At 41.7% G+C, this 26,687-nt stretch overlaps 1 long non-coding RNA gene across 3 annotated transcripts in view; it reads left to right on the forward strand.

Moving 5' to 3' along the window:
- Positions 1 to 22,915, forward strand: part of LOC309851060 — a 30,000-nt gene extending 7,085 nt beyond the window's left edge. For 2 of the 3 annotated variants that reach the window (XR_014304610.1, XR_014304612.1), the window contains exons 2-3: positions 20,958 to 21,270; positions 21,697 to 21,778. This is a non-coding gene — a long non-coding RNA (uncharacterized lncRNA). Of the gene's footprint in view, positions 1 to 20,957; positions 21,271 to 21,696; positions 21,779 to 22,871 lie in introns of those variants that run through there. The other variant, XR_014304611.1, reaches the window with a different exon arrangement.
- Positions 22,916 to 26,687: the final 3,772 nt, after the last annotated feature.

Consider the following 26,687-nt stretch of genomic DNA (forward strand, 5'->3'; position numbering starts at 1 on the left):
CTTCTTTGGATGAATGGTATGAACATTTATGAGAGTAATTTAACAGCAAGCCAAATTTAATAACACCTCTTTAAAAAATGGGTTAACAACACCTCTAAAAATATGTTAACATGGTTCTTTCTTCACAACAGATCAAACAAGCAGAAATTAAGTGCATAAGCAGAAATAATAATATTTACTCAATAAGGTACCATGAAATAGCCCCTGGCTGGGTCAGTCAGAAGAGAAAGAATGCTGCTCCTAATCTCTGGGTTGTGAGTTTGAGTGTAGAGATTATTTAAATAAATAAATAAATAAGATACCACTGATGACTTTCACAACTAAAACTTAATATCCAGCTTTTGTTAGAATATAGTTGTGGTTTTTTTTTTTTTTTTTTTTTTTTTTAAATTTAGCATTTTAGGTCACAAAGACATCTCAAATGCAAAAAAAAAAAAAAAAAAGCATAGACTTTCCTCCTATCTCCTTTTCTCACCAGAATAAAATGAAACTAAAAATGAGTGTTCCAAGTATTGAGTCATAGAAATAGAAATTTGTAAAGTATTCTTCCTAATAACTTATGGATAAAAATAATTGATCCCACAATTACAAACTTATTAATATAAAGGGACACTACATATTACCACTCAGATTTTTAAAATTCCATATTTAAAAATGCATTGATTCTGATGCATGTGTCTTCTGTAGAGGAAAAAATTGGTAGGAAGTATTTCAGCGTGTTAAGAGTAAGTAAATTTAGGTATTATTCTGTGTATGCAAATTTACTCGTATGCATTAATTGCTTTTCTGCATGGAATAGGAACTTGGTAGAAGTCAAGCTTTATATTTTTGAAGTTGAAAAACTACTGTGGGGGGGAATTTGTAAACTCTCATATGGTGCTTAGGGTAGAATATAGAAGTTATCTTCAGAGAAGACACACCCCTCTAGCAGTAAAGACTGGAAGCAAATATGTAACCAATTCTCCCAGGGTACATGAACTCATCTGAATACAAATGCTTCATATTAGGTAATGGTAAATGTTCTGTTAAAAAAGTAAACTATGTATATCTTTTTAAGGGACAAGCATAACCTAGGATCGGAGAACTCTTTTTCCTTAAGTTGGATTTAAGCTGCTCTGGGCCTAAAATGTGCTGTGTGTTCTTGAGAGATCAATGTGTGATCTTATCCTGACTTTTGTTGGAAAGCCGGACTGAGGCTGGAAAAATAGGCTTCTTTGCTAAAGCAAGCTGTCTCAACCTCTGCACTATTGATATTTGGGGCAAGATAATCCTTAATTGGGAGCATGTGGTGGTGATATCCTTTGCACTATGGGATATTTGGCAGCACCGTTGGCTTCTACCCACTAGATGCCGGTAACATCCTTCCTCCCCCACTCACTTGTGTCAACCAGAGATGTATTTAGACTTTACCAAATGACCAGGGCAAACATCATCTCTGGTTGAGGATCAGTGTGCTGGAAGATAGACTGGCAGGAACTGAACTGAATGAGATGCTGGATGAACGCCGTCCTTGTAAGATTGACTATGCCACACTTCATGAGAACACTGTTGAAGATTGGGGTTGAATTCCTTGGGCTCTGGAAACCAGATCACATCCTGTGGATGAGGAAGGACATTTTCCCTGAAGCCAGTTGAAATGTGGTTAACAGTCTCAGCCTGAGGTGGTTATGTTCCCAAGAGCCAAAGGTAGTAGTTCCCTTTCCAAATGCTGAGGGAGGCTTGAGAGTCAGGGTTACTAATGGAGGAAGGTGGTTCCCATCAAAGCTGCAATCACATTAGGGTCAGCTGCTGTAACTCCATGGGAGCACAGGAAGGAAGACGGGACTGTCACAGTTGTCAACTATTGGCCACAAGTACTTGCAGCAGCTGAGGGATGGGTTCATGGAGCAGTAGAAGGATCCTGGACCAGGCACCAAGCAACTACTAAGTTCACACATTTTATTACTCAGTGCTATGTGTTTCTGACTCTTACATTCTCTCCATCTGCATAGAGTTTCTCCCAAATTCCAATGGGTCATGACTTCTTGGAAAACTTATAAGAACAGTGTGAATTTGTACCCACTGTTGTACTTTATCTCAAAGACTCACCTGATCTTATCGTCCCTTTCCCTACCTCCTCTCTTTACCGGAATAACTAGACATGACCAGTGGTCACGTCCCTGATTGTCTTATTTAACAGCAATTTTACCTCCTCAGAATGATCAGGTCACAATCCCTCCTGATGTACATGGTAACTACTTCCTTTGGCAGATGGTCTCTTAGCACAAGAAACCCAAAGTGACCAGATGGCACCTGTAGCTTTTTTTTTTTTTTTTTGGCACCTGGAGACTCTTTACTTTGTCCTTCAATGCAAACACAAGCTTCCTAGGAACCAAGACCTTGAGATTTGCAGACTCAAGAGCAGAAAGCACAAATTCCTCAAGAGGGTTGCTGGGAATGATTAGTTACCAGAGATGCAGCTATTTCTATTGCTTGGTGCCTGGACTCATGCATTCTGTTGAAGATCTAGCACCAGAGGAAGTGTCCCATCCTTGAAAAGAGTCATCTCAAAGCCGATGCCTCAGTGATACTTTCAAGAAGCCATTCATTCTACTGTTCAACCAGGCTGGCAGTTTCTGGGTGATGCAGTATGTGGTAAGACCAGTAGATCTTATGTTCATGTGCCCACTGCCAGTCTTCCTTTGCCAGCCCTTGGACTGAGGAGATCCTATACAATATTGCAGGTCTCAGGATCAAGACCTTCATAGGCTTTTGGAGTAATGGCGCTGGCTGCAGGGAGGAGAGGCAAGCTACTATTGAGAATACATGTCAGTCCTGGTTAAGATGAATTGTTAATCCAGAGTAGCAGGGACCTTGTGTAACTGAACAGCCTTTAGTAGCTATCCATGGGATAGTGCTATAGAGGTACTCAGCTTTGGTCTTTTCTTACTGACAGTTGGATATTCAGTAGTAAAAGTCCAATGTGGTGAAAGGGAGCCTTTGTTGGCGGGCCCGTGTCTAGTCTCCATTTCTACTATCATGGCATCCCCATTCATAAGCTCATTGTCTAAATAACAGAGTGGCCAAGGACAGTGGTTCCTTGTCATGAACTGGCTAAGTCAACATACCAGTTGGGTTCTTAGTGCCTGTTCTTCAGTGGATGTTCTGTGGTGGGAATGAGATGCAATACAAAGTCATCACACTTGGTTCTCACTCATACATATCTATCCATATGCTTCTTCTCTGGATCTCTCTGTCTCTTTTCCAGCCTTGCTTCTTCTAGGCCATTGTCCAACCAGCTGAACCACTTGCCACTGACCGTGAGTCCACATTCTAACTTCAGACCAATGATTTCTTAACACAGAGTGGATGGTCATGAGTACCACCTGAAGCTCTTCCCAATGGGAAGATTTCTTCTTGATTCTGGTTTCTTGGGGTCCACCGCTAACTGGAACTATCACACAGAATTGCATTTTCAGTTCACACACACCTACTGAACTGACTCCAGGTGTATATTAAGCAGGAATTTTTCTCCTTTCTCAGTTGGACATTGGGAATGATCCATGATGCCAAAGGTATGAGCAGAGGGAGAAGTATTGGTATAATAGTGGAAAGGGACATGGAGGTCTAGTGTCTGAGTCACTTGTGTTCTCTGGAGCTGTCCCCGCTCAATCAAGAATATATTACTTCTATCTTGCAGTGGCATTCTCAGTCTCATGACTTGGTATGCCTGATGGTACCTCATTATGTGCAGTTCTGGCTCCATGGCCATTTGATGTCCCGTGGTTAGATTTTCCACCTCTATCAGGGAGCATTAGCAGATCCGCTTGTTTGTGTTTTGAATGGTGCATACTTTTCTGCTGCAGATGGCATAGCATTATTCAGGAACCCAAGACTTTATTGGAAACCCTGTAAGTACAGTACTGGGACTTGTTAGAGACTTCACAAAACATCCCAAGTGGCAGGGCTGTTCATGCTGTACCCTGAATCTGCTTCAGAGATCTTTTTCTCTGGATCTACTAAAACTATCAGCCTTTAGCATTATCAAATAATGGGTCAGAGCAGTATTCTCTAGTGTATAATCTGCTGCATCTAAAACCTGAAGAGGCCAACTGAATCCTGTGCTTCTTTCTTAGTAGTAGGAAGTGGACAGAGAAATAACACGCTCTTGATTTTGGAAGGGATGAATCATTTGCCCCAGAACACAAGGCCCCTAAATATTTAACTGATGTATCATGCCTCTATATCTTTGTGGGGTTTATCTCCCTCCACCTAGAGTGCATGTCTTACCATGTCTTGCTCATGCAGTCCAGCTTACATCATGTCAGCAATATGGGCTAATATGGTGTTCTACAGAATGTCCAGATGGCTGAGATCCTTTCAACACTATAGTGACAGAGAGAAAGAGAATTAACATATCTCTGGGGCAAGACCATGAATGTATACTGCTATTCATCCCATATGAATGCAAATTGCTTCTGTCCTATTTGATGGGTATTGAAAAGAATGCATTTGCCAGATCAATAGCTTCATGCCACTTACCAGAGTCTCTAATAAAGATACCACTTCCAGCACAGCAGCTGCAATTGGCTGTACTATGTGGTTAAGTTTGCAATAGTACACTGTTATTTTCCATGATCCAACTGGTTTTTGCAGGATCACTACCCCTCCATCCTTGAAATCTTTGAGGGTAACAAAAATCTGCCATTTCCCCAAAGATATGGTAATTGTTTTACATTTACTGTCTTGTCTAGGGTGGAGGTAGTTTCAGGAGTTTCTATTTGGCTTTTTTACTATGATCGCTCTTTATTATATAAGTTAAGTTTATTAGTCAAGGAACCAGTGTAAGGATTTTGCCAACATCGTAATATGTCAATTTCCATTATATATTCAAGACCTGGGAGAATGCCCACTGGGTGTATCTGCAACCAGTGGGCACTGTGAGATGGACCTAGATCAGTATTCCACTTAGTACATAATTCCCTTAGCCCCTTTTTCCATCGGGGCCAGCATGATGCTTTGGGTCCCTGGGTGGCAGTGTCAGTTTGAATCTGGTTTCCCACAACATGCAAATAGTATGTGTGTTCCCTTTTCCCAGTGTGCTTTTGCCTGGATTAATAGTCAATGTTTTCTTTAGGAAAGAACCGGAGAATCGATGCCATATAAATCTATCATGATGTTGGGTAGTCTTTGCTTATGTGGATCTGACCCCCGCTTCTGTCATAGTTTTGGAGACTGAGAACTGGCTCAGTTCTGAAAACTGGGAAAGAGAACTTTCCTTTGGAGTAACTGAGATAGGTCTTCTGTTCCTCCATGCCTGATGTATTTTGAATGTATCTGTGATACAATACTCTAATCTTGCCCAACTCTCTTGCCTTTAGGAATACCATAGTCTGTGAACAATCTTCTAGGTTGACATTCTGATCTTGCTACCTTTTTGGTGACCATGCCCACAGTGCTTCTGATGATTGGTAGTTGATTCCTGATCTCCACTAGTCTGGGATCTTATCATCTCTACTGATCCTAGGAAGCCCAGGTCTCAAATAGCACCTCCTGCTGTTAGCTCCAGAGGACTGCCACCCCTGAGCTCCTCAACAATCCCGGTGCCCTCACACTAGTGCTTTCCTTATCACTTCAGTAAATGGCATGGCCTCCAGGCCCTCCTGAGCAGCACAGCCAGAGTCAGCAAGTGTATTTTCTGATCTTATATGGTAGAGACATTCTTGCATTCCCACTTTGTTGAGTCTTTGATCCCTTCCTCCACAGTCTACTGTTTATTTTAACGCAGACTGTTTTATTTAACGTAGGTCATCCCTATTCTCTTGGCTAATGTTTAAGCTAAAGAAAATTGACTTCATAGTCTCTGGAGCAACCTATTCAGTATTTAAGTGAGAGGGGGGTTGCTGTTGAGTCTCATTCCAGCATGTCAAGATCTAGGAAAAGAGTGGATGTGGATATGGTATAGCAGGAAAATCACTGGACAGGAATTCAGGGGGCCTGGGCTCTAGGTTTCAACTTAGCGGCCTTGAGGCCATATGGTACACTGAATATATTGGGGCAGTGGGGGAAGAAACTTGAAGTCAGAAATACCTGAGATAGAATCAGAGCCCTGTCCCCTTTCAGCTGCCTGATTTTGGAAAAGCATTGAGGTCTTCTCTGCTTTTCAGCTGCCTGATTTTGGAAAAGCACTGAGGTTTTCTCTGCTTTAAACTCTGCTTCAAAATGAAGATGAAATAATTTTCAATCTTGATGGCATGTTAGAATCACCAAGGTTTGGGTTTTTTGTTTTGTTTGTTTGTTTTTGGAAATGCCTATTTTATGCTTGACCGATTGAATTAGAATTTCCAGGATGAGGCCTGACATCATCATCTTTTTAATCCCCAGCCGCATCTCTGTTACTCTGGGCAGGAGATCCAGATACAGAGGAATGCTTGAAAACCACTGGTTAGATAATCTGCAAATGCTGACACTGATACACTTTAATGGGGCAGGTAATCAAGGATATCTATCTGGGGCTTTGAAAGGTGTACTGTGGGTTTCATCTCTAAGGACAAGAAGAGTCTACTCTCTGAATTTGTCTTATGTTGTCAATGAAAGGATTGTCATTTTGAGTCTGTAGCTGAGTGAAAGAGAGAAGTCCTTATAGCTAGCTGGCTGGAGAACAGGACTACTTTGTCCTGGGCTGAAGGCTGGTGGGGCTGGTAGCCTTTTCTTACCATCTTAGCCATGTGGTACTTTATAGAAAGTTGCCCTGTTAACATCAAAGCTAAAGATCTCACCTGAATTCACATTTCAGAATGAAGACCAATGACTACTTATTCCCCAAGGTACTAGAATTTCAATTTTTTTTTTGATTCTCTGATACTAATTTTCCTCAAAACTACTATCTGTCTTTGTCTGCAGCCCTTAAAACAAACTAGAGACATATGCTGTTTTCACAGCATTCTGACTTCCCACCATTTCTGTGTTTGACCATTTTCTCAGTGAGCAGTGAATCTTCATTTCTGTCGAAGAAGATTGGGATCAGGGGACCTCCCCCATTGGCCCCCTGTGGAATCAGCGCTGCCCAGGGTTAACTGAAGAGATCGGGGTTTTAAGTTAACAATACAATGTGTCATGACCATTTAAGGCAAAGTACAGCTAATAACAGCAGAGTTAGAAGAATCGACCAATGCATTTTCTGGGAATCTCTAATTTGTGAGTCAACTATGTAAGTTATCAATTCTACCTTCATTAAAAAAAAATCTCAAATTATCCTCTTTTGTTTTTATTAAGGTCAAAAGTATTTAGGTTTAAAACCATCCTTAAGGATATGGTTTGTGTGAAATCTCTACAGTGGTTCTATAGTTCCAATATTTTTGTTTGAACCGATTGAATTGTGTAAACATTTTGGTCTTGCATACTGGTAATTAACCTGTATGAACTTAGCTTCTCTCTGAGCAAAATGTTGCTAAAAAGGGCCAGAAGGCAGGCAAAGTCCTTCAGGGATAAAGCACGAGCAGAACAGAAAGTTAAAAATAGCCCAATTTAGTTATTATTTAACACTTTGCACTTGCATGCATCAGGTTGAAAGTTTAAGATCCATCAAAGGCCAGGAAAACCAACAATATTTCTTTAATATTTTAGAACTTGAAACCACTTAGTAAGGGAAAGGCCTCCTGTTATGAAATGTGTTGACTCATGGAAGAAAAGTCCAAATTTCCAGTGTTAGGGAAACCAGCAACCTACTTGATGTTAACAGAGACACAAGTTAAAACCACCAGGCTAGAACACAGTTCTGAAGCTTACAGTAGCATTGACTCTCCCTTCTTTCCTTTCCTGGTCTTATTTTCAGTCCAGCTGAAGATTGTTCCCTAATGATCCCTGGATCTCACTTCTGGGGCCCTGATCGCTGCTGATTTGGGGGAGTCAGAGGAGGAGGAGTCCTCACCTTCTGGCTGCCCTGAGCTCTCTCATAGTCAGTCTCTCCTAGTTCCGACACCAGCCCTACTGCCTCCTGCTAACCAGAAACAACAGGCCCAAACGGAGTCACTTATGTTAAATCCCACCGAGACTTATTACCTAACCTAACTGCAGTTTCAGCCTCTTCCAGAAGTGGAATTCAAACCATTCAATCTGGAATTCTCTGGTCAGCACTAGTGAGCTGACCTGTATGATAGGACCCCTTGTCTACCCCCAGGGGGAAGGTGTCCTTGCCTGAAACAATCCTTTCCTTTCTTTTGATAATAACGTCTTTGTCTCACCTGCTAATACCTATGAAAGTGTTCCATTTTGCATCAAACACCATCTTTTTGTCAGATGGAATGCTGCCCAATATGGATCATTGAATCAAGTCAATTAACTATTTAAATTTACTCAGTTGACATTTTGTTCTGTAACACTCCCAAACCTCCACCTAACAACAAATTCCAGGCCTATGTGTACTTAGATCCTTGGCTGGATCTGATTTACTTAGCTCTTGACTCCTCCCAAATGGTAGACTCCAAGCCAGAAATACCAAGATTTAAAGAACCCCTCTCCATTCTACATTCTGCCTCATTCTCTTTTCCCCCAGTATGCTGATTTTGGAGGGTTTGGCAGTTGTAGTATAATAAAAAAAAAAAAAATGTATATAGTTGGTCTTTGCCCATGGTTCCTTGGCACAGACCTCCTAAAAGTCTTGGAATTTCCTGAGTGATAAGAGAGTCCTTTGTTATTTGTACCAAGCCCCAGTGACCATACCTAAGTTTAAGCTAGCAGAGTAAAGGTGGGTCCCTAGGTAGCTTTGGAACGGGGACCAGTCACTGGAGAAATAATTACACCATTAGAGGATTAGAAAGATCAGTCCAGGACTACCTTGGGAAAGGGGAAGAGGGCTAGAATTAATATGTTCATCCCTATGGTCAGTGATTTAATCTGTTGTGCCTATGTTATGAAACCTCCACAAAAACTCAGAACAAGTTTGGGAGGAACTTCTGGGTTGATGAACACATCGATGTGGTAAGAGAGTGGCAGGTTCAGAAAAGGCCTGGAAGTTCTTCACCACCTCTCTCCCTGTAACCTACTCCATAAGCATCTCCCATCTGGCTGTCCCTGAGTTATATCCTTTCTAATAAGCTGGTGATCATAAGCAAAGCATTTTTCTGAGTCTGAGTCATTCTAGTAAATTGTCAAACCTTAGTAAGAATCCTGGAAACCCCAGATTTGTAGTCAATTCAGTAGAAGTGAAGGTGGCCTAGGGACCTCTTTGTGGCTGACATTTAAAGTGGGGACAGGCTTGTGGGACTGAGCCCTTAATCTCTGGTGTCTGGAATCAGTGTCAGAATTGAATTAAATTGTAGGATATTTGGTTAGTATCAGAGAATTGGAGAATTGGTAGCAGAACAATGGATTTGAATTGGGAAAAACACACACACACACACACACACACACACACACACACACACCAGCTGAGAAAGAATTTTTGTCTTTGACTAAGAAATATGAAGGTTGGGAAGGTTACCCGCAGCCCCTGCCTTTTGGATTCTGTGCCACTGAGAAGGAACAGGGTTGTCAGCGAACAACATGAACTATTTTGGATGTCTAAGGAAAAGCACATTTAAAATGTGTTGCTTGACCAAATCACTGCCTTGGAATATCTACTTTGTGGGAAACCAATGTGAGTACCAAGTAACTGCCACTGTGCCCACATTCTTGGCTTTGATACAAAGAAAAATTATGCCTTGGAACAATGTCTGGCATGTTCAGGCTGAGGTTAACTGGGGCTTGGTTATGCCTTGAGGACCCTGTTGCTGCTTTGATGCTATGATTCATTCATTGATCTTAGTCAGTTCAACTATTTATATGCCGGTGTCAAAGTCTCACCCAGCATAACCACAAGAGGCTGCTGGCCTTCATCCACGAAGCAGACATTGGAGGATCAAGCAAGACTTGCTGGTGCTTTTCACAGGAGAGAAAGATACAGGGACAGATGGAAGATTTACTGGTATGACCCATATGTCAGATGGGCCTCCTTTTCCCTCAGAGAGAAGGTGCAATCCGCTTGCAATGCCTGGTCTATGAACGCCTATGATACTTCCCAGTTCTCCTAATTCCCAGGGACATACATACTCAGGGTCCTGTCAGCTTCTCTCCTGACACGTTTTCTGTTTTGATCTGCATCTCCACACCCAGAACGTAGCTTCAGCTTCTTAATGAGAGGGAGAGAAAGAAAGAGAGAGACAGATGAAGGAGGAGGAGAAAAGGAAGAAGAGGACGAAGAAGACAGTGGAGAAGGAGGAAGGAAAGAGAGGGAGGGAGAGAAGAGAGGGGAGAAGCAAGAAGAGCAAACAAATGTATATCTCAGTTTAATATTTCACTGCAAGCATGGTGGTCATGGGAAGATGTTACATTATTGGCTTTATTTCTTTCTCATCTGTTGGTCTTCCCTCTCCCATCCCCCACTACTGCTGTCTCTTCTCCATCCTCCTCCCCTTTCGGAGACTATCCACCCTACCATGATGATGCAATCTCAAAGAAACATCAAGGGGAAAAAAAAAATTAAAAATAGACACACAGGTATAGATATCATTCTACAATTTATCTTTTTTAAACGTATTTGCTTATTTTTAGGAAAGAACAATTTTCTAAATGAAACAAAAAGGACAACCCATGACTTTTTCTGTAATGCTTACCTAGAAGAGCAGGGTTAAGATAAGCGTTACGTGACTACATCTTATTTTTCAGTTATGACTTTAGAATCACACAAATATTTTACATGATTAAAGGACAAAACTAAATAAGAAGCTTTTCTTAGATATCCAAAGTAAAATAAAATGAAACTCACTGTGAATACATTGGTAATGTATTCTACTCAGGAAGAAACCGTTTATGCAATTTTATGTCATATGATGTCATATGGACTAAGGATTAAACAGGGAAAAGTAACTTCTTAGGAATCATACAACGGGTGGTAGAGTTTGTATAGTCATGCAGAGACTGCTACAGCTTGGAATACATGAGAGGTATAACTGTGTTGGGTGTCCATTAGAGTTGGGAACATCCATGTGGTTGAAAGGATACGCATGTGTAAGATCAACAAAGTTTAAGTAAAACCTTATAGTTTTGAATTTAAATCGGAGGTATGGTTCTGAACTCATGACATATTGTAGCTTAAGGAATATATATTTTCTAGCTCTGTTCACTGAAAAGGGCTAAAAACAATACCAACCCCTTAGCAATTGGCACCCAGACTGAGGTCTCTAAACACTATTCTCCATAGAGGATCCTTAGAGAAATGGCTGACTTCAGGACTAAGGCAGGAAAAATACAAGATGAGTCTGAAATGGTTGTTTCAGAAAGCAAGAAACCTATCCAAGACTCTTGAGATTGTGTTATAAAGACTCAGTCTAGGGGCACCTGAGTGGCTCGGTTAAGTGTCTGCCTTTGGCTCAGATCTTGATCCCACTCAAGCCATGTGTCCAGCTCTCTGCTCAGCGAGGAGCCTGCTTCTCTCTCTCCTACTGCACCCGCTTGTGCTCTCTGTCTGTTAAAAAAAAAAAAAAAGACTCAGTCTGTGGTCTAGGCTCCCACTGGCTAAAGAAGAGGCAGCTTTATCCTCAAAAAGGGTAGTAATAACTGGGATGATTTGAAGCACATCAAATATATTTTAGTTTATGAGCTTAACAATTCTCAAAAAATAAATAAATAAATAAAACAACCTTCCTGAACACCTTTAAAAGGATGCTAGAAGACAACTTCATATTTTTTTAAAACAAGTTTAAAAAAAGGAAAGAATAATTTCCTACACAATCTTCCATAACCAAGAGTTGACAAAGGGAGTTTTTAACAGGAACTCTGTAGGTAATAAGTGAGAAGTGAATGACAAATTTGAATGTCACCATTTTTCATACCCTAATGGTTTAATGGCTCTAAACCAGGGGTCAGGCACACATAGTCTATAAAGAATAAGCAAGTAATTATTTTAAGCTTTTTAGGCTTTGTAGGACATATGGTCTCTGTCACAACTGCTCATCTCTGTTATTACAGTACAAAAGCAGCAAAAGACAATATATAAGCCAATGGGTGTGGCTGTATTCCAATAAAACTTGCAAATAAAGTCAGGAGATTGGATTTTCCCCTTGTGTTTCCCATACTTGATGTAGATAATGACCACCAATGGCCGCTAGCATCATGAAAAGAAGGAGAGGATGTTATGTACCTCTTGATGGAATTGTACACAACCACCCATGAGGTAGACTTGTGGTGGGGGGTTGGGGGGAATCAAGCCTGAATCTGACCGTGTCCCCACATCTGACTACTAAATCTCAGGAAATTTAGGAGATACCATCCAACATCACCAGGATGCAGGCAGAAAAATACAAAGTTTTGGAAGTTCTGTAGGACAAAGGATCCTCAACACATAACTGCAAGAAAAAGAAAAGATATGGAAGGATAATTTATAGAGTAGAAGAGCATTGAGAGATGTAACAGCCAATTAAAATATAAATAAAAAGAACTGTACTCAAAACTCCAAATTCTTGCTTAATGCTTATATGGAACAATGTAACCAATATTGCTCTATTCCTGGTCTTGAATTCCCAAGCCCATCAAGGGTCCTCTCAGTAAGACTCCATCTTCTATGGAAGACAATCCCCTGTGTATCTGCTTATATTTCGTTTCTCTAGAAAATAATTCTCCCTGAGACAGTGAAGAGGTAATCCCAAGTAAGGAAGGGTCAAACCCTAAACCTGTTTCTTCAATAACTTTCCAATTTGTTTTACTTAAAGCAAAGTTTTCTATTAGGATGTATCCAAAAAAAAAAAAAAAAAAGGATTTACAGTTAGAGAAAATGTACATAATTTAACAATCTCTCACTATTTTGTGTACAGCATTTGAAAAATTGCCTACTTGACTATTACTTTCTCTTTGGCTTTATTTTCTCATAAAATAATCATTGCTGTATAGAATGCACAATCATTTTTATGTAGGATGCACAATTCCGAGGGCTATTAACTTGTTGGGGGAAAAATGGTTGCTAATATACACATTTTTTCTTGTTTAGATTTATTTCCCACCAGAGAACCATAAAGTATCCCAATTAACTATGAATCTTAGTCTGTGGTAAACGGGAATATCCGCGGCCTTCTTCAAGCTGGAAACATATTTCAGTCCTCTGCAGGCCAGAACTAAATTACTGTGTCAGTAATGAAAATAAATTTGCTAATTAGTTCACTTAATCAAATCTGACTGAACTCTGTTCCTAGCAGCATACACCTGAGAGCCTTAAGACATCTGTTTCTGAGAGCTTATCACCTACAGGCGACTTCTTCCTTTTTTTTGTCTGAGAATAATTATTCAGCTTCCTCCTTAAGCCTTCGAAGGGAGTCTCTATGCAGTTAATAGTGATATGTTATGGTACTAGAAACCAAAAACAATCACTTGAGGCCCCAATCACTTGAAGCTGGGTGCTAGACTGGGCGTAGCAAGTAGGTGACATGAACTTATAGGCTTCCTCCTTGATCTATGAAAAATAGAACCAGAAAACATTGATTAGCTCTGAACAAAATGTGAGCTGAACTCTCTCCCCGCATTCCCCAGCTTGTGACAGATGGCAGCAATTCCATCAGTCTCCAACTTTAGTATGATATGCGTCCCTTTTCTCTGATTGCACACTCACCAAATCAAGCTTTTGCTAATTAATTGGCCTTCCAATATGTCTACTGCTACCATTACCCAGTGTATCTGTTCTTCATCTGGTGCCTAACCCTCACATGTGCAATGGCTTCCAGTTTTTGCCTTGCTTGTTCCCATATTCGGAAGCAAAATTATGACCTTGGGTAGAAGTATTGAAGAGAAGCCATGCAGTCAAAATCAGTTGCCTCAGTATGGAGTCTTTGGTGTTGGTGGTGCTCTCCTGGGTCTCTTGCTAAGATGCCCCTCTTCTGGTCCATAATTTAACCTGAGCTTGTTATTTTGTATTTCCCAGAACTCCCGTCTGACTTCCTGCCTCTCTCTTTCCCAGTCTCTTAGCTTGCTTTCCTGACCTGTGATGTCTGGACTCTATGAAACACTGAATGCTTACTTTCTAATGCACCCGTTTCTCTTTTCTTAACTCTCTATCATAGAACTTAATACTTTTACCTGCCTGGTGCTTTGGTCCTTACCTGACCTTGCTTAACTTCATCAGTCTGTCTGGACATTACTTTTACCTGTCATTCTCAGTCTGTGGTCAAGCACTTGGTACTAAGAGGAGATGACTAGACTCCGTTTCTGCCCCAATAATTCCTTCTTTTGAATTGCTTTGTATTTATTCAACCCGTTTTTCTCCTTTATGTGGACTATGTATGACTAGTTCCTGAAGTCATTTGAGCTTTCAGCACCTGCTTCTTTCTAGCTCCCCATTCTACCAACACAAGAATGCAGACATGTTGGTCAGAAGGAAGGTCCAATTAGCCCTGTTTGCAGAAAGAGCACCAGACTGGGACTGTGAAGACATCCCCTTGAAGTATTAGTTGTCCTGCCTACAGTAAGTTGCTCAAGTGTAGAATGGAAGAATCGGTTTCTTCTGAAAGCACTCCCTCCCCTGACTCTTTTTTCTCCTAATGTGTTGTAATATCACAGTTCCTAGGTCAGTGGGCTAATTGGCAAAATAAGAATTTGTTGGACCAGGAGTCAGGATCCCTGAGTTCCAGTTTCTGCGTTGCAACTAGTTCATACACTGTAGCCTTGGAGAAATGCTCTGCCTCTTCAAATCATAAAGAAAATGAGGGGGCTGTGTTGGATGATCTTCAAAGACCCTTCCAGCCCTTTCCTTCAGTGATTCCATTTTTCTGCATATGAAGGGGAACACATTTTGCTAGTGAGGACCATTACGTCTGAAGAGAATTACTCTTCCATGACCCTGGTCTGGAATTTATTCTGCTTACAGATTTTGAAATGCTTCAGCTGGATTTATGCTCTTTTTTTTTTTTTTCTGGCATAAGACTTTCTATGAAAAGCAATTGCCTGCAGGGTCTAACACAATCTATTCAGCATGTCTCAGAAAGCTCTGGAATTCAGGATTCTCCACAAAGTTTCTTCTTGGACTGGGAACCATAGATTCTCTACAAAGTTCCTTCTTGGACTAGGAGCCATAATGACCCAACAGAAGGATGGTGGCAGCAAATGGGTGTCCTCTAGAGTGACCACCACAGGAAGCTCGGAGTGAGCAAACTAGCAGTTCACTCAATGAGCTGTTTCCAGAAAGACCAGGCTGTGAGGTGTTAACAGCCAGGAGACAACTGACCACCACACCTGCTATGGATGGCCATCTCAGCCTGCCCACAAAGAATCTTAATCTGTCTCTCCCATCAAAATGACTGGTTCTAAGGAAACTCAGTATAGTTTTTAAAATCCTGTTACAACAACATGATGTATAAGAAGTATGTCTTACCATGGCCTAGGAACCCTGATTCCATAGTGAAAATAATAAAAGAAAATAGAATTCCCCATCATATGGGAAGAGAGGCTGGATTAGAGGCTTATTATGAGGACAAAAACAATTATTACCCAGGTTATGGTGTCACAGTCACTGATGCACTCACACACAGGCCTCCAGCTCTGGTGTCATAAAAGGATGCTTATCCCCACACTACTCTGTACTTTGGAAGGAGAAAGGGCCAAAATCTCCTCTCTCTGGGCCTCTAAAGTAATGGGCCATGCCATTCCTCCCCAAGTACAAATGCTGCATGGAGAAACTCAAGCGATCCAGGAAATAAAATAACATTTAAATAAAACTCAAGGAATACAATTGTGTGTGTGTGTGTGTTTATGTATCTATGGGTCTGTAGTGTGCATGTAACCCTTTTTGCGTACGTTTTTCCAAGGGAAAATGATGCGGGTAAAAGAGCTTTAATTTCTCGCTAAGCCATATGTCCATTGCCTATGAATGCACAGTTGGGCAGGCTGCTTCAAATATCCTGGGAAAGGAGAAAGTCTTGTGTTCATGGAGATTGTAGCCATAAGTAGCCATATTGCCACAGCTTGACTGGAGCAGAGTCTGAGAATATGAGAGGGAAAGAAAAGAGAAGAGAAAACAGTAGAGATGGATTCTGAATTTCCAGCTGTGACTGCTAAGTTTTGGGAGCACAAACACCTGTCCTCCCACGGGATTTAGGGTAATGTAGCCTCAGTAATACAGAGCTGTATGAGTGGATCTGGAGCCCTGACAAGGAGAGAACAAGTCTTCATGGGCAGGAGCAAGCCTCTAAAAGCTCCCCCAGAGAAATACTTAGGGATGAGAGGAGGGACTTGCCAAAGAGTCGAGGTAGAACAATAAACTTTGGGCAGGTGGGGCAGTTTCTAGGATCTGGAGTTACTGCAGGTGGGACCTCCTTGTGCTGTCCAGGTGACATTCTACTGAGCAAATCCAAGCTCCGTGCTTTCTTTGGTGACTATTTACTGAACACATGCAACGTGCCAGAGGCTGTTCTAGGCTCTGGGATAAAGAAATGAACAGCAAGAACAATGCTCCCAAGAACCTTGCTCTCAAGGACATTGGACTCCATTGGGAACTGAAATAAATTAGCGAAAGACACAATGAATGTACAAGATTATTTCAAACATCTGCATGTACTATAAAGACATCAACATGCAGTAATGTGATGGAGAAAGACAGGGAGGGAAGGGGGTTGCTATGCTCAGCGATGACACCACTTACCAGATGCACACCCTGAATGAGGCCATGTCCCCATCTGTAATATCACGGTAATAAATAATATCTATCTCCAAAGATGGATATAAAAGATTCACTGAGATAATACCTGTGCACAGCACGATGACTGACCAAGCGTCTATAACCCCTTGTCACTGCAGCTCCAGGCATGCCTGAGGGTGATGACATTAGTGATGCAAAGCCAGGATTGCCCATCTCAATCCTGCTCAGACTCCTGACCCACAAAAAACACGAGAGGTAATAAAATAACCAGTATTGTTTTAAGCCACCAAGTCTTAGAGTAATTTTTTTTTGTGGAAATAGATAACTAGCACCAAATCTTTTATATAGAAACAGAGAGAGGGCACGTGGGTGGCTCAGTTAGTTAAGCATCTGCCCTCAGCTCAGGTCATGATGCCAGAGTCCTGGGATCAAATCCCACACTGGGCTCCCTGCTTGGCATAGAGTCTGCTTCTCCCTCTGCCTCTGCCCCTCCCCCTGCTTGTGCTCTCTCCCTCTCAAATAAAGAAATAAAATCAAGAAAGAAAGAAAGAAAGAAAGAAAGAAAGAAAGAAAGAAAGAAAGAAAGAAAGAAAGAAAGAAAGAGAGAAAGAAGAAAGAAGAAAAAGAAAAAAAGAAGAAAGAAATAGACACTTTCTTTCGTTATTTTCCCCTGGAAGACAAAAACGCTTCTAGAAAGGTTTGTTGCCAGCAGAATTTATTCTAAAATACAGTGTATTCACAGGAAATTTCAGCTTCAGTAAAGCCAACAGATTAGGAGACAGCTAGCATTTAAAAGATAGTTTGTTACAGTTTCTAAGATGAAGGGACACACCATGCAGGGAGGGACATGTGGAGAACTACCAAGGTCAGTCAAGAGCCAGATGGAGGAATAAGGGAGAGCTGTGGGCAAGAGCCTTTGTTGTGGTTTTTGTTGGAAGGAACAGGCAAGACAGGGTGAGCAGATTTAGGATTGGCTAACTTGAATAGTTTCAATGGGTTCTGGGTTACAGGGGTTGTCCCTAGTTGTCCGGTGCCTGGCCCTGGAGTGATTAGGGTAGAAGAGCAGCCTGAGTATAAGAGCCCCATAAAGGGGATAGTGTGTAGGCTCTGGATTGGTTGATCTGCATTTGGCAAGTGGGCAAATTGTTTGCTACCTCTAACCGTTGACTAGCCCTGGGAGGGCCAGTCCTTCCAGGGTCCCTATGTCCAAACATCAGAACACAGAAAATAAAAGACATGACTAACACAGAGCCTTGTCTGAGTATCACATTCATGAGCTCCTGTGTGGCCAGGGTGTGGTTTCATGATCCCATTGTGGAGTCTAGGACTTGAGAGGGAAATCTGCTAAGGGAAGAAGGGGTCTTTGATTCCCAGAAAGATGGTGCAAAAAGAAGCCCTCTACCCTCTTCTCATTCTGAGCAGTGTCGCATGAGGACTCCACGATTGGAGCTGACATTTTAGCTTGTGACCACAAGAAGATGACCAAGAGAGTCATGAGAAAAACAACCTGCCATGTCCTCAGAGAACCCCCATCAACCCTGGAGGCCTACTGTTTAGGCAACATTACTTCTGGTGTATGGTGACTTTGCAGCCAGAGCCTAGCTGACATACAAGCACTATAGGACTTGCTTCCAATTCCCAAACTCCTCCTCTAACCACCCTGCTTAGACGAAAGAGAAGGTTAGTTACTTTGCCACAATAGTAAAACGTTACTTGAGACCTTATGGTGGAGAACTGCCAATTTGCAAAGCATGATGTAGAGCTTGGTTAAGTGGGGGTTCACTTAGTGGGGAGAAGAGAGACAGATGGGGAACAAAAGTGAGTTCTGGAAGCCCTGAAGACAAGAGTCCACTTCAATATGCCGCCTAAGGCAGGGGCCGCCTGGTGCTCACTGTGCTGGGACATATGGAAGCTGTGAGGAGGTGTTTCATGTGGTCCATGGATGCATTTTACGCAGCTTAGTGGAAACATATAGGATTCATGTGGGCATGTTTCTGATGGTCCCAGCAGCATCCGCCAGAGAAATGGGGAGGAGTCAGAGTAACATGAAATAAGAAGAACAAAAAGAAGGAAGATGATTAATGTGTCATTTTAATTGGTGAAATAAGGATGTGGGATGTATGATTTCAGTCTACTGGAAAGAGGTAGGATACACATTGTCTCAAGCCCCTAGATTCTGCTGAATGTGTTTTTAAACGGAGCATCTCCAATCACATGGATTTATTGAAAACTGGTGTTTCATGTTAGGTGAAATACTGTTATCTTGAGGCTGCAATTTGCTGGGCAGTAGAAAAAAATTTCACAGAAGGAAAAGGAGAAATAAGAGCAGAATTGGTAAAAACTCTGGGCTAGTAGGATACCATGAGGAGATGAACAAGCGTATTAAAATCTTTAAATTTATTTGAGAAAAAATTGATTTATGAATTAGCAGACATCTAGCAGACAGAAAGGAACCACGAGGAGTTAAACCAAATGAAAGATTTTGTAGGCACAAGGGAGCAGAAGCGAGAAAAATATACTGGCAAAAACAGAAGACAGATTATTGGAAGGTCTCTTTCCCTTAGAGGATGACAGGGACCTATCAGGCAGAGGATCGCATTAGTGATTCCTGATTGACTGTTTTAAGGTTCCACTCTGAGAGAACCAAGCCTATGATAAAGTCTTGGTTTGGTGATGTGAGACTTAGCATAAGCGACTCCATTTTGGGTCGGTTGTTTTATGTCTAGGCTATTATCAGAATTCTTCCCTGACCAAGTCTTCTGCGTATCTTAAGTGGAGAGGGTTGGAGTGATGGGATGTATATTCTCCATGCTGGAGGAAGACCTTGTTATTCACACTGCTAAAGCAGTTTTAGTTATTTCACTCATTTCTGAGTCTGCCTGTCTCTCTCCTTCTCCTCACATTTGCCTTTCCATCCTTCATTCTGCACACTCACCATTACTGTGTGCCAGACACAGGCACTGGGAATATAGAGTACATAAAGCAGGCCTTATTCTAACATAAGACTATGCTTTTTGTCCCAAATGACCAGTGGTTTCCTGCTGCTATGCAGACCAACACAAACACAAAGACTATTATAATCTCGATTTCCAGTTCTAAATGCTTTGGTAGTAGTCATGCAGCAACCCAACCCTCCACCCCCACCCCCCAAATCCCTACCCCTATTTCTTTTTGGTAGACCCCATGTTTTCAGTTTCTACTTAAGTCCTAGGACAAGGGGAGCTCAGATAAGACAGTAACTCCTATGTATCCTGTACTCCTAGAACAAATATAATTGAGATAGGACTTTGCATTTAAGACCTCTCATCCTGCTATGCATTTTGTTTCTCTGCATCCATTTTGGCACATAACCTAGGAACTGGGTAGGATAAATGCCTCATCAAGAATGTGTCATAGACCTCCCACTGGAGAGGTAAAGAAAGTGCTTGGTAAGGGTAGGGGCAAGGACTGTAGTTGGAGGGAAGCCAAGAGGTAAAATGCCAGTGCTGCTTCTCTCCTTCCCTCCTGAGATCTAACCTGAAGGGAAAGGCAGGAAATGTGGAAGAAACACTCTGATAAGCAGTATGAGTGTTTGGGTTTAAGGTAGACCCAGGAGACATTTATAGGCCTCCCAGATGTAACTAGGTTTACTGCCTACTGCCACGTCCAACAGAGTGCAACCATGACAGTCACAAAGAGGAGGGTAAGTATAGGTACAGAAGAGAGAGGACCGAGGTAGTACTCACCCAGTCTCTTCAAACCCATTTACTAGTTATCCAGAAGCTCCTTTATGGAGCTGAAGGGGGGCAGAATAAACCACCCCAAAACACCCCTGTTTGGCACTGGGATAATTTTAAGCTGATTACTTCTAAGACCCATTAGGCACAGGAGAAACTCTGAAAGCAGAGTAGAATTGACACATTTATAATGGAAATTTACACTTATAAGGGAAATTTCCATTTGCCAGAGTGTTTCCTTCTCTGTCCCAGGAAGAGAAAGAAGACTTTAAAATCATAAGAAGCTCCTATCAGAGGAAAAGTCACAACTAAAATCTGCATAACAGCTTCTCCCTCCTTTACACTGTTTTTCTGGTCACCTCCCATGACTGGCCTTCCCACCTGCATCCCCTCCGATTTTTTTTTTTTTTTTTTTTGGAATGGACTGGGCCATTTTGGAGACTTACTCCATTTTCTTGGGTATCTCCAATGTATCTAGAGGTATATATGTTGTTAAACTTCCTTTTTTTCTCTCTCTCTTTTGTTAATCTGTCTTTTCTTTTGAGGGACTTCAGTCACAAAAAACATAAGGGTAGAGGAAAAATTAATTTTCTTTCCCTATTTTTCAGCCACAGAACATGGTCATGGAAACCAGAAGACCCAGAAGATAGCACAAGGGCAAAGACAACAATGAATAGAGAGCCAGCAAGCCTGCCATGAGGCTATCTTGGCTTGGGGTAAGGTGACCCAGCTGAAGAAGCTGAGGGATGGAGAGACAAGTGTCTGGGAAACAATAGGACTGTTGGCCACAAGAGAACCAAGGTGGGACCAAGTCAACCATGCCCAAAAGATGTGGGCTCTGAGAAGAATTCAGGGGAAACTAAAATGGCATTAAGTAATAAGTTTAAGTCTTGGCCCTTCATCAGAATGGAGCTGGTGGAGGTAAGATTTTTTTTTTCTTGTCCAAGTAGAATGTGTTCAGTTTCAGTTCTGTTCTGTATATAACCAACTTACTAAGACAAGGTCACTCCCAGATGGTCCCCTAACCAGCTCCTGGGTAATACAGATACTGCTAGGGCCATACTTGGAAAGCCACTGTCATGGAGAGTTTTAGCCATGCCTCTCTCTAAGAGATAAGCAGGTCTGTCCACATGCACCTGAAAGCAAGGCAGACTTTCCCATCATCACCTGTGATTTATCTGTAGATTATCTCTCCTGTTAATGTGAGCTCAACCATGCAGTTGAGGCATTAATGACCCTTGAAAATTTCAGTCTCGTTGTATTGCAGCCCAGAATCTGTGGCTGAAAATGGTGAGAATGACAAATTACCCCGTTCCTAAATTCTCACATTTGTTCTGTATTCCCTAGGTCATACCAGTGTTGGAAAAATAAAGAAGTCAGCCCTATGCCTGATCCATAAATATACAGAATGCAAAGCCATATGATCTCCTGAAGTTCATTTGCTCACTGACATTAGGTCAATATTGTTCCCTCTGTGGAGAGGCTCAGAAATGTAGGAGGTTGCACCAGGGTCGAGTAAAAGAAGTGATTCATCTTATGTACTTTCTTTTTTGTCCTGAGACTCAATTTCCAACATGGTGGGACATGTCCCAAACTAACAAACAGTTCTCAGACGCCAGCCGAGTGTCCAAGAATTCAACTCAATTCTGATTCCCTTTACTGGAACAGCATCAGATTCCACAGGTTAAGGGCTCAGTCTCACAAGACTGCCCTTACCCTATCTTTCAGACACCAGTCTCACACCACATTGTTACCTGTGCTCCCAACTGCCTACAGGTCAGAGGTTCCAATGGTCCCTTCCTCAGTTGTTGTTTTCTTTTTTAAGATTTTATTTATTTTAGAGAAAAAACACAAGCAGGGGAGTGGAGGGAGGAAGGGGCGGAGGGAGAGGGAGAAACAGGCTCCTTTTTGAGCAGAGAGCCCAGTGAGGGCTAATCCTAGGACCCTGAGATCATGACCTGAGCCAACAGCAGATGTTTAATGGACTGAGCCACCCAGTGCCTTCCTCTTCCTCAGTATTGATGAATTTGCTAGAACAGCTCAAAAAACTCAAAGAAACATTTTACTTACTAGATTATGGGTTCATTATAATAGAATATAATTCAAGAACAACCATTTGGAATAGATATACAGGTCAGGGTTTGGGGAAAGCATGGAGTTTTCATGCTGTCTCTGAGTTTGCCACTGTCCCCAAATATCTACTTGTTCACCAACCCAAAAGCTCTTGGGAACCCTATCTTTCTTGTTTTTTTTGTTTTTTTTGTTTTTTGTTTTTTGTTTTTTTTTTTTTTTTTATGGAGGCTTTAGTACAGAGTCATGATTGGTTAAATCATTGGCCATTGGCAGTTGTTTTAACCTCTGGCTTCTCTCCATCCCTAGGAGGTCAGGGGAGTTGAACTGAAACTTCCAACCTTCTAATTACCTCATTGATTCTCCTGGCAACTGGACTCCACCCTTAGGTGGGGTCCAAGAGCCACCTCATTAACATAACAAGAGATACCTTTGTCTCTTTCTTCACTTAGGAAATTCCCAGGGTTTTAGGAGCCAGGAACTTTGGACAAAGACCTGTATGTACGTGAAGTATATTTTAGTCATCTGAAGACCCAATATTTATTTCTATTAAATCACAATATCAAAAAGAAATTATACTCTCTAAGGTCACTGAATGATGTTCCTTTTTGGGTTTTTTTTTTTGGGGGGGGGGGAGGAGTATGAGTCCTGGCTCCTGTGCCCAGGTAGACAAGGAATAAAGAAAGCAAAGGCAGTGATCCAGAGCAGGGAAGGTCTAATGGGGTCAGAGGGGCTGGTTCTGGCAGTAAGGGGGTTCTGAATGGAGTGGGAGGGCTGCAGCTGTCTACCTGGTCAACATTTTTGTTCTACAAGGAAGCCCTAAAACCACAGAATTTAGACGTGGTGAGCAATCAGCTGCAAGATGGGTGAAAAGAGGCTCTAAGGCATCCATGTTGATTACACTCTCAGGTACTCTCATCCATGCTGATTACACTCTCAGGGACACCCAGAATAAAGCCCACCCCTCAGACTCTGGGTGTCAAGTGCTAAAGCATTGTGCTGGGAGGCGGGGGGACAGTAGAGTTACATCTAGATCCCACATTCAAAATGTAAAGTTTTACGGGCGAGATGCACATGACACCAGGTGAGATAGGCACAAGGCAAGGTTTATTAAAGGCACCCTCGGGTGAGGTTCTGCGACTTAGGAGAGGAGAGTCAGGGAGGTCGCGAGTGGGAAGGGGTTGAGTGAGTTTTTATTGGACCAGGGCAGGGTGGGGGCTCATAACCATATTTGGTAAGGTTAGAGGTTGGGGGTTGGAAAGTCCCAAAGTGGCTCATTTCCCTTTCTCGCATAGCGTTTACTCAAGGTGACGTGTCCTAGGTGACGTGTCCTTGACAGATGTCCTTCTGGCGGGAAAGTCCTGGGTAGGGGAAGATGGCGGACTGGTGGCCATTTTATTGTTCCTCCTGCCTTCCCAGAGCCGCCCACCTAACACAAAACATGGTTGGAGGTGCAGTAGCGTCAGCCACAGTAACAGGGACCTTGTGAGTGATGCAGAATCGCGGGTCTCACCCCAGGCTACATACACATCAACATCTGCATTTTAACAAAATCCCCAAGTAATTAGTATGCTCATAAGAGTTTGAGAAGCACTGCTCTAGCACTTTGGTTCCCATCCCTGAGCTGCAGTTAAAAAAGAAAAAAAAAAAAAAAGCCTATGTCTAAGAGTGAAACCCAGGTATGGTGCTAATGATTTTTAAATGCCCCATGATTTTAGTGTGCAGCCATGAGTGATCAGTGGTTCACAAACATTAGAAAGCACCAGATTCACTTATTAAGGCATGGGGGCCCACCGCAGAGTTTCTGATTCAAAAGGTCTGGGGTGGGGCCTCGGAATTTGCATTTCTAACAAGTTCTAGAGGACGCTGAAGATGCTAGCCCAGGGATCACACTTTGAGTACCATTGATCTTAAGAGAGATAACAAACATCACGTGTGGTTCCCAAAGGTCCCAAGCTGGCAGTAACACCGTCACCTGGAAACATGTTACAAATACAAGTAATCAGGCACCACAACTGATCTACTGGATCAACATTCTGGGGGTGGCGCCAGCAATCAGTTTCAGCAATCAGTCAGGTGTTTCTGTTGCAGCTAATGTTTGGTAACCACTAGTCTGGGTGTTTACTTCCAGACTGCCACATCCTCAGCCATTGGAAATAGATGGAAAATTTTGTTTCTCTACCTTTTCCCTACATGTTTTGATCTATGGAAAAATGCCTCTTTTTTGTACGTGATTTGCTTAATGACAGAGAAACTTGAGCTCAGTGTTTATATAGATAATATACCCATTTATACACAAATATACATACATATACCTATACATATATATATATATATCAAATATATATCAACTTAAAATTTCACAATGGGCCCCATCAATCCTGGCAGGTGAACAGAGCAGATACGAGCTTCATTTTACAGGTGTACCTCTGAGAAATTAAGTAGAACAGATAATGCCAGTTTCTTAATAATCCATTTTTCCATTCTCCCTGCCTATCAGAAACCCCGTATAGTTCAGGAATTAACCTTCTCCTTAATTTAGGAAAACTGATGAACTGGTTCTAATTATTCTTAGCCAGTGGTTCTTGACATTGGCAATCTGAATTTTTTTTTTTTTTAATATGGCTGATTCCACCTTCACGGGTTGATTTGATTGGCCTGAGATCTGCTCTCTGCATGGTATTAGAAGTTACCCAGGTGACCAAGGATTTGTACCACTGGTTTAAGCCAATCATCCAATCATAACAATCTCATCCATTCCATCAGGTTTAAGCCAATCATAACAATCTCATTCATTCTTCCAGTGATTGGTTTAATGGAGGATTGTGATGACCGTCTAGTGATGCGGAGGAGCTGGTAGGAAAAAAAGTTTTCTTGTTCTCAAGGCAGAGGAGACAGTTGTACTATTTCTGGTTTTTGTTGGATCTAAATGTGATGTGATGGCTGGAGTCACTACAGCCATATTGCTACCATCCAGACTATAAACCCAACACTTGGAGAAGATCAACACCAAGGAAACTACAGAGAAACCTAGAGCCAGTATTCTTGAACCTGCTTGTTGTACATAACTTGTAGTGTGTGAGATGATACATCTATTGTTTAACTGGGATTAGTTATTACTGCCTGTCACAGGTATCCTAGCAAAATACTAAGTGTCAAAGCTAAGGTCATACACTTAAGATAAATGTGGATTCAAGCCTTCTGATACTGGCTCCAGGGTTCTTTCCACAAAATTATACTGTTTCTATTGTCAAAAATTCAGAAATAACAGAAGTAAAACCAATAAATCACCAATTAATGTGCACTCACCAAAAAGACAGTTTGCAAATTGGGAGCATTCAAAACATGGAATAAAGCTGAGGAGTATATTGTGATAAAGCAGCTTATATAGTGAGGAAGCAGTGATCATTCTTCACAGTGATTAGCTATACCATTAGAATTTTCTTAAATGATAGGGAATTGGTCAGTAGTTACCTTTTATCAGTCTTGGGACACAGGTTAAGTTTTGCGTATGATTTCCAGAAGCATAAGCAAGAAATGACCCAGGTCAAGTTACCCTTGCAAAATAAGCTAAATTAAGTTTTGCTTGTATGACTAAACTGGTTTTATCTGCTCAGGGAAATATCAAGGCTGGTCTCCACTTGTTTTTTTTGTTTGTTTTGTTTTGTTTTATTTTAACACTATATATAGAATGCAGGGCAGGGTCTCAACTGGAAAACTGCCTAGGAGCCCACTCTAGGTTTCCATCTAGGAAAGGGAGTTACTACTGTTTCATCTTAAGAACTTAAGAACTGAATAGTCTGGGGGAAACCTGGGTGGCTCAGTGGGTTAAGCATCTGCCTTTGGCTCGGGTCATGATCTCAGAGTCCTGGAATCAAGCCTTGTGTCAGGCTCCCTGCTCAAAGGGGAGTCTGCTTCTCCCTCTCCCTCTGCCTCTTCCCTTGCACTTGCTTGGTCTCTCTTGTGTCTGTTTTCTCTCTCAAATAAATCAATAAAATATTAAAAAGAAAAGAAAAGAATTGTCTTACTCTTATGAAAATATGATGGCTAATATTAGATGTCAAGTTGACTGGGCTAAGGGATGTCCAGATAGCTGGTAAACATTATTTCTGGGTGTATTTTGAGGAGGACTCCAGAAGAGGCTAACATTTGAATCAGCAGACTGAGTAAATGCACTTGGCATTATCCAATCCATTGAGGGTCTGAATAGAAGAAAAGGGCAGAATAAGGGCAGTTTGCTGTGTGCGTGGGTTGGGACATCCATGTTC

The sequence above is a fragment of the Mustela nivalis genome, assembly GCF_964662115.1.
Source record: "Mustela nivalis genome assembly, chromosome: 17".
Lineage (NCBI taxonomy): Eukaryota > Metazoa > Chordata > Mammalia > Carnivora > Mustelidae > Mustela > Mustela nivalis.